The sequence below is a fragment of the Octopus sinensis genome, linkage group LG17 (genome assembly GCF_006345805.1).
Source record: "Octopus sinensis linkage group LG17, ASM634580v1, whole genome shotgun sequence".
NCBI lineage: Eukaryota > Metazoa > Mollusca > Cephalopoda > Octopoda > Octopodidae > Octopus > Octopus sinensis.
Window position 1 is genome coordinate 10,292,478 of NC_043013.1, and position 7,454 is coordinate 10,299,931.

At 38.2% G+C, this 7,454-nt stretch overlaps 1 long non-coding RNA gene across 1 annotated transcript in view; it reads right to left on the bottom strand.

Annotated features, from left to right (window-relative positions):
* Nucleotides 1-374: 374 nt before the first annotated feature.
* Nucleotides 375-7,454, bottom strand: part of LOC118766790 — a 15,131-nt gene continuing 8,051 nt past the window's right edge. Inside the window, exon 3 of the long non-coding RNA XR_005002706.1 lies at nucleotides 375-387. This is a non-coding gene — a long non-coding RNA (uncharacterized LOC118766790). The remainder of the gene's footprint in view (nucleotides 388-7,454) is intronic.

The following is a 7,454-nucleotide window of genomic DNA, read 5'->3' on the forward strand; positions in this document are numbered from 1 at the left end:
TTATGTGGCTAGGACACTCAACGTTAAATTTACATGCTTATATAGATCTAAGAAGATACACCACGGTAGCTGCATACTTTACCGATCTGGGAAGGCAGCGTTTTATCAATATTAGTAACGCATACGGCGGTGAACAGATAAATTCGTTTGCACTTTGGAGAAAATGCCTAGTGCATTTCTTTCGGTTGTTGTTGTAGCTTATTATTATTATTATTATTATTATTATATTATTATTATTATTATTATTATTATTATTATTATTATCATTATTATTATTGTTATCATTATTATTAACCTTGTGAAGGAATTAGAGATTTACCCAAAATTTTTACACAAAATCTCGAAAGAAAGATAGATAGATAAGTATAAGAAAATAGAGAAATACACCTTAATCATTAATCAACTACCAGATAATACCCATTCACATAATTTATTAACCAACTACATATGATCAACAAATAAGGGTGAGAAAATTGAATACTAATTTAATAGTACATCCATTTAACACCAAGTGGCTTAGTGCATAAAAACCCGGAATACGATAAATTTTATACATAAATATAAGAGAGTAACCACTATGTGGTCGACTCTAGTACTAAAAATAGATCCTCTGTTCGTTTGCGCTAGTAGTCGTGGTAAATTTCATCGGAAGCAATTATTTGTGGCTGATACCTAGCGGATCTATTTTTAGTGCTAGAGTCGACCACATAGTGGTTACTCTCTTATATATATTATATATAATATATATATATATATTATATATATACATTCAAAATGTGACCGGTGTGTACCGTTGGCGAGTTTTTTCCTCAGTCTTCCCTTCTCTGGATCTTTCCTATCCTATGTTCCGACGAAGGCTCCGCTCGAAACGTTGAACTTTCATGAGCGTCAATAATACTATATTTATTCCACGACCTCGCGTTGTTGTGTGCTTTTTTGTGTTCTTGTTTGGATAACTTTATATATATATATATATATATATATATATATATATATATATAATATCTATTATATATATATATATATTATATTATGTGTGGGTGTGGTGTGTGTGTGTGTGTGGGTGTGTATATATGTGGTGTGTATATATATATTATATATATATATATATGTGTGTGTGTATATATATACATATATAATATATGTGTGGTTATATATATATATGCATACGACTTATTTCATACATGCGCACATCGTACACATACACGTACACACGTGACTTCTTGTCTCTTCAGTACAGTGACATTCAAATGATATTGTTTATGATCCCTTTTCTTCCTTCTTTCCTTCTTTTTTCCTTCCTTTCTTTATTATTGTTGTTGTTGCTGCTGCTGCTCTTCATCATTTTCGTCGATGTTGTCGTTGTAGTCGTCGTGGCCCGTTGTCGTTGCCTTTTAATTCAGCTACTGTCATCCGGGTATTGTGGCCTTGCGTGTATAATGTATATGCATGTGTGCATTTTTATATAAGCAGCCGTTGTGTGTGTGATTATGTGTGTGCGAATGTCTGTGTGTGACCCGTCTATAGAATCATTGCATGTTACTTGTCGGTGTGTATTTGTATATACACTATAATAATATATATGTAGATATTTATAAGTGTGATCATAATTTGTGTGTATATACGTATGGCATTATGTATTACGTGTTTATGTATGAATGCATCTATGTATATATCATGTATGCATATATGTGTATGTATCTATACAGATATGTATGTGCATGTTTGTCATCATTATGTTGTGTATGTGTGTATTTATCATAGCGCTCTCTTTGTGTGTGTTGGGCTCATCTATGTGTATATTTTTCAAAGTCGACCATTTTGTGCCATTGCACGTATAATGTATATACACGTGTGAGAGTGTGTGTGTTTGCGAGTGTGTATGTGCGTGTATGTGTCACTATGTGTCTACGTTTCAATGCGATTGCATATGATTATATATATGTTTTCTGCGTGTCTGACTGTACATATGCATATCTATCTATCTATCTAGCTATATACACACATAATATATATATATATATAATATATATATATATATATATATATATATATAATTTGTATGCATTTATGTATATATGTATATATGTAAATATGTATGTATGTATGTATATAGTGTGTAAAGATGTATGTATGCCCTGTTTCGGTTTAAATTTGTATATGTATATGTGTATGTGTATGTGTATATATCTGTCCTTGCTAGCTTTACAGTGTATACGTGTTTATGTATGTGAGAGTTTGTGTGTGTATATATGAGGTTTTGTGTACCTCTCTGTATCTGGCAGGATTACTGTGTGTGTGTGTGTTGCTTGTCTTGACCGTGTGTACGTATATGCGTGCGTTTGTATTAGAGTATTTGTGTGCCACTCTGTACATTGTAATAACTTCTAGTGTGTCTTTGTATGCTTGTATGTGTATGTGTATATATGCGCGTGCCTGGGCTGAATCTATGTATGTGTACATATACATGTTTTATCATTGGTTTCATATATGTGTGTATGTACGTAAATACGTGCGATAGTGTTTGAGTGAGTATGTCACTCTCTACATTTGGTATTATATTTGTCTGTATGTGTACGCGTGTGTATTTGTATGTGTGCATATGAGTGAATTCCCTGCCTGTGTCTATGTGTGTGTGTATGTGTATGTACGTTTTCTCAATGGGTTTATAACTGTCTATGTGTGTGTATGCATACGTGTGCGTTTGTCTCTGTGTGTTTCCCTGTCTCTCTCTGTCTGTATGGTGTACGCGTGTGTATTTGTATGTGTGCATATGAGTGAATTTCCTGCCTGTGTCTATGTGTGTGTGTATGTGTATGTACGTTTTCTCAATGGGTTTATAACTGTCTATGTGTGTGTATGCATACGTGTGCGTTTGTCTCTGTGTGTTTCCGTGTCTCTCACTCTGTATTCGGTATTATTGTTGCCCATATACACACGTGAATGTGTGCATGTGTGTGTGTGTATGTGTGTGCGCATGTGTGTACATGTGTGTGTGTGGTGTGTGTATGTGTGTGTATGTGTGTGTGTACGTGTGTGTGTGTGTGTGTGTGTTGAAATAAGCCAGGCCAGAAGGCGAGGCATCTTCGACTGAATTTAATCCGTACGTTGTGAAGTAAGTTGACATTTTTACGACCATGCGAGTCAACAGAGAAGAGAGCAAGCAGGTGATCTCATCCGGCCGGCCTTCCCCGCAAGACATACATACATATACACAGAGAGAGACAGAGAGGGAGAAAAAGAAAGAGAGAAAGAGAGAATAAAGAGAGGGAGAGAGAGAAAATAAAGAGAGAGAGAATAGAGATGATGTGGTGATGTGGCTGTGGTTGTGGCGGTTCGGTGATGTCTGTGTGTGTTCGAGTCACATTTGAGGTGGTGTTGCCAATACAACAGAAACAGACAGAAGCCAACATAAACCACCAAACGGATAGCCAAACCAAATCTCAAAATAACAACAGTAACAACTACAACAACAACAACAATAATAATAATGAAAAAGAAAGGAAGAAGAAAAGAAAAGAAAGAGTAAAAAAGGTCTGAGCCTTCAGTGAGGACGGCTGCTGTTTGTATGGGGGAATGGTAAGAAAGGAAATTGCTAGGGGGGATGAGGCTGATGATGATGGTGAAGATGGTAGTGGTGGTGGTGGTGGTGGTGGTAGTGGTGGTGGTAGAGGTTGCAGTTGTGACGATGATGATGATGGTGAGGATGTTGATGATGATGATGATGACGGTAGTGATGGTTATAGTGATGGTGATGGGAGCAGCGGCTGGATGGGGTTCATTTAATGACGATATAGTAGTTATGGTGCTTGTGATGCTGCTGCTAGTGGTAATGGTGGAGGTGGTGGTGGTAGCGGTAATAAAGGTGATGGTCTCTCTCTCTTTTTTTTTTCTCTCTCTCTCTCTGGTGATGAGGATGACTATGGTGATGATGGTGGTGGTGAGTTTGGTGCTGGTAATGATGATGAGGATGTCGATGACAATGGTAATGTTGATGGTGGTGGTATCGATGACGATGATGATGATGATGATGATGATTTTGATGATGATGATGATGATGGTGGCGATGATGATGATGATGATGATGATGACGATGACGATGACGACGACGACGACGACGATGACGACGACGATGTCGATAGTGGTGGTAGTGGCGATAGCGCCTTGTGATAGGGCTTGTTGAAGTCTTTTTGTTGTTGCATTAATCCCATGTCAATCTTCAGAGAGCAAACACGCGTCTGGAGACATTGCAGTTATAGGCCATGCCACCTCGTATACTTTTCCCAATTCCTGTGAACACTGAACGCTAAAATCCCGCCATACAACATTCGTGACTGCAGTGGTATTTGTAGCGTTGATAGTTTTGTTGGTGTTGGGACTAGTCGTTATGGTGGAGTTGTAAAGGTGGTAGTGGTGAATGCAGTGCTAGTCGTGTTATCGTTGTTGCCTTGGCATTGTTTATGGTACTGGTGTTGGCATTAGTGGTGACTGTGATGCCGGTAAGGGTGATGGTGGTGTTTGTGCACCAAACTCACTGTCACAATCATCACCATAACCATCCTCATCACCAGAGAGAGAGAGAGAGACGCCATCATATTTATCACCACCACCACCACCACCACCACCACCTCCATAGCCACCACAACCACCACTACCATTACCACCAGTAGCAGCATCACAAGTGAAGGTAGTATGTGTGTGATATTTGTAATGGCAATGGCAAGGATTGAGGTGCTGTTGTTGGTATTTTTGTCAATAACATGACTAGCGATGTTGGCATTAGGGATGATTCTGATTGTGGCCGTAGACTAATTAGTTGCTATGGTGATTGTTGTTAACTTCTGTGTGTGTGTGTGTGTGTGTGTGTGTGTGTGTGTGTGTGTGTGTGCGTGTGTGTGGTAAAACTGTTGTTGATAGTGGCTTGAATATCCATGATATTAGTGGTGAATATACATACATGCGTTATGTATGCTGGTGGTACTAGTGATAGAGGATAATGTTATTGATCCTCAGGTCAACAGAACTAGGGTCAAAGGCTTTCCAACCGTGTCCTTCCAAGCATTTTCCTATAACTCTGGACTACATTATCAAACGTATCATTTTCTAAGAGAGTGGCGTGTGATTTGAAGGGAAATTGGCAGCTAATTTTCGTAGGTAAATAGCCTGCGAAAAAGCTTTCACGTTGGCTTGGCAATGTGCAGAATGGTAGAAGTGTTAGTATTGTTAACTCTTTTGTTACCATATTTCTGTTGAGATGCACAGTGTTCCTTTTCATTAATTTTAAATGAAGCCAAGAATTTAGCAAAATAACAGTTATTATTAAGCTAGTGTTAGGAACATAAAATGCGACTAAGCTTTGGTGGAAGATATTTGTACGACAGAGCCAGAGGCGGTTTCAACTACGATGGTAACAAAAGGCTTAAAGTAGTGTAGGTGTTTGTGTGTGGGATGATGAGAGCGTTTGAAATTGTGGGCGGCAATCTTTATGTAATAATCCTATTTATACTATTACTATTTTACTCTCTTACTTGTTTCAGTCATTTGACGGAGGCCATGCTGGAGCACCGCCTTTAGTCGAGCAAATCGAACCCAGGACTTATTCTTTCTAAGCCTAGTACTTATTCTATCGGTCTCTTTTGCCGAACCGCAAAGTTACGGGGACGTAAAGACACCAGCATCAGTTGTCAAGCGATTTTTTTGGGAAAAACACATATACACAACATACACACACACACACATTTATATATATATATAATATATATATATATATTATATATATATATATATATATATTCGACGGGCTTCTTTCAGTTTCCGTCTACCAAATCCACTCACAAGGTTTTGGTCGGCCCGAAGCTATAGTAGAAGTCATTCGCCCAAGGTGCCACGCAGTCAGACTGAACCCGGAAGCATGTGGTTGGTAAGCAAGCCACTCCTAGGCCTATTTTTGTATATATATATATATATGTGTGTGTGTGTGTGTTTGTGTATGTTTGTGTTTGTTTGTGTATGTTGGGTATGATTATATATTTTTATATAATCGTTGCTAATTCAGAAAAAACATGCAATTTTGTTCTGGACCAAGTACTTAACTGATATTTTATTTTATCGACCCCGAAAAAAAGAAAAAAAGAATTGACCTTGGCAGAGTCGAACTTATAACGTACATATTCGGAATATAGACTACGAGACATTTTGTCTAGTGCTCTAGCGATTCTACGAATCCAACGATATATTTTATTCGTATTAATTCTGAAGACATCCTAGTAGTGAATTGAATCGACCCTTGTAGTTCAGTTATACAAATGTTATCAATCATTGAATCATGGCGAGTAAAGTCAACCCTGACTGTATCAAGCATGACTAAATAGATGAAAAGCGAACTTAACACAAGCGCTCGAAAGTGAATGAATGTAATTCCATACAGCAAGCCATTGAGTCCGTCGCTCTTGTGTTTCAGCCAAATTCACCGTCTAATCTTCGATATATAATAATTCTTTCTACTGTAGGTACAAGGCCTGAAATTTGGAGGAGGGGGATGGTCGATTACATCGATCCCAGTACTCAACTGGTACTTATTCTATCGATCTCGAAAGGATGAAAGGCAAAGTGGACATCGGCGGAATTTGAGCTTAGAACGTAAAGACGGTCGAAATACCTATTTATTTACTACCCACAAGGGGCTAAACACAGAGAAGACAAACAAGAATAAACAAACGGATTAAGTTGATTATATTGACCCCGAAAGGAAGCAAAGTCAACCTCGGCGGAATTTGAACTCAGAACGTAGCAGCAGACGAAATACCGCTAAGCATTTCGCCCGGCGTGCTAACGTTTATGCCAGCTCGCCGCGTCCCCTCGATATATAATAATTACTTCTTTATTCCCCACAGGGGGCTAAGCAGGGAGGAGACAAAAAGGACAAGGGATAAACTCGATTACATCTGGCACTTATTTAATCGACCCCAAAAGTATAAAAAGCAAAGTCGATCTCGGCGGAATTTGAACTCAGAACGTAACGGCAGACGAAATACCACTAAGCATTTCGCTCGGCATGCTAACGATTCTGCCAGGCGATATATAATAATGCTAGGACTAAGGCAGTGATTTGGCAGAATTCTAGAGCGCCGGACGAAAAATTTTGCCCAAAGGTCAACTTTGGCTTTCATCCTATAAAATATAATACAAGCTCAGGGAAGTAAATAGGCTGAGATCATAGAGCAGTATTTATTCCGGGTTTTAACGTTTTCAATTATACCTTTTGCTCTTCCTCTATCGTTTGCTTAATGTAACTGTTAATACACTAGTGTTCAAATATCTCCCTCTACCTCTTCCTTTCTCTTCTTTTTCTGTCTACGATATCTTCATCCGTTTGCTCATGTAATTACAAGAACGCCTAAAACAAAAGCGAATGTAATGTGTATACTTTTAATACTTACCAAATAGCGAGCGAC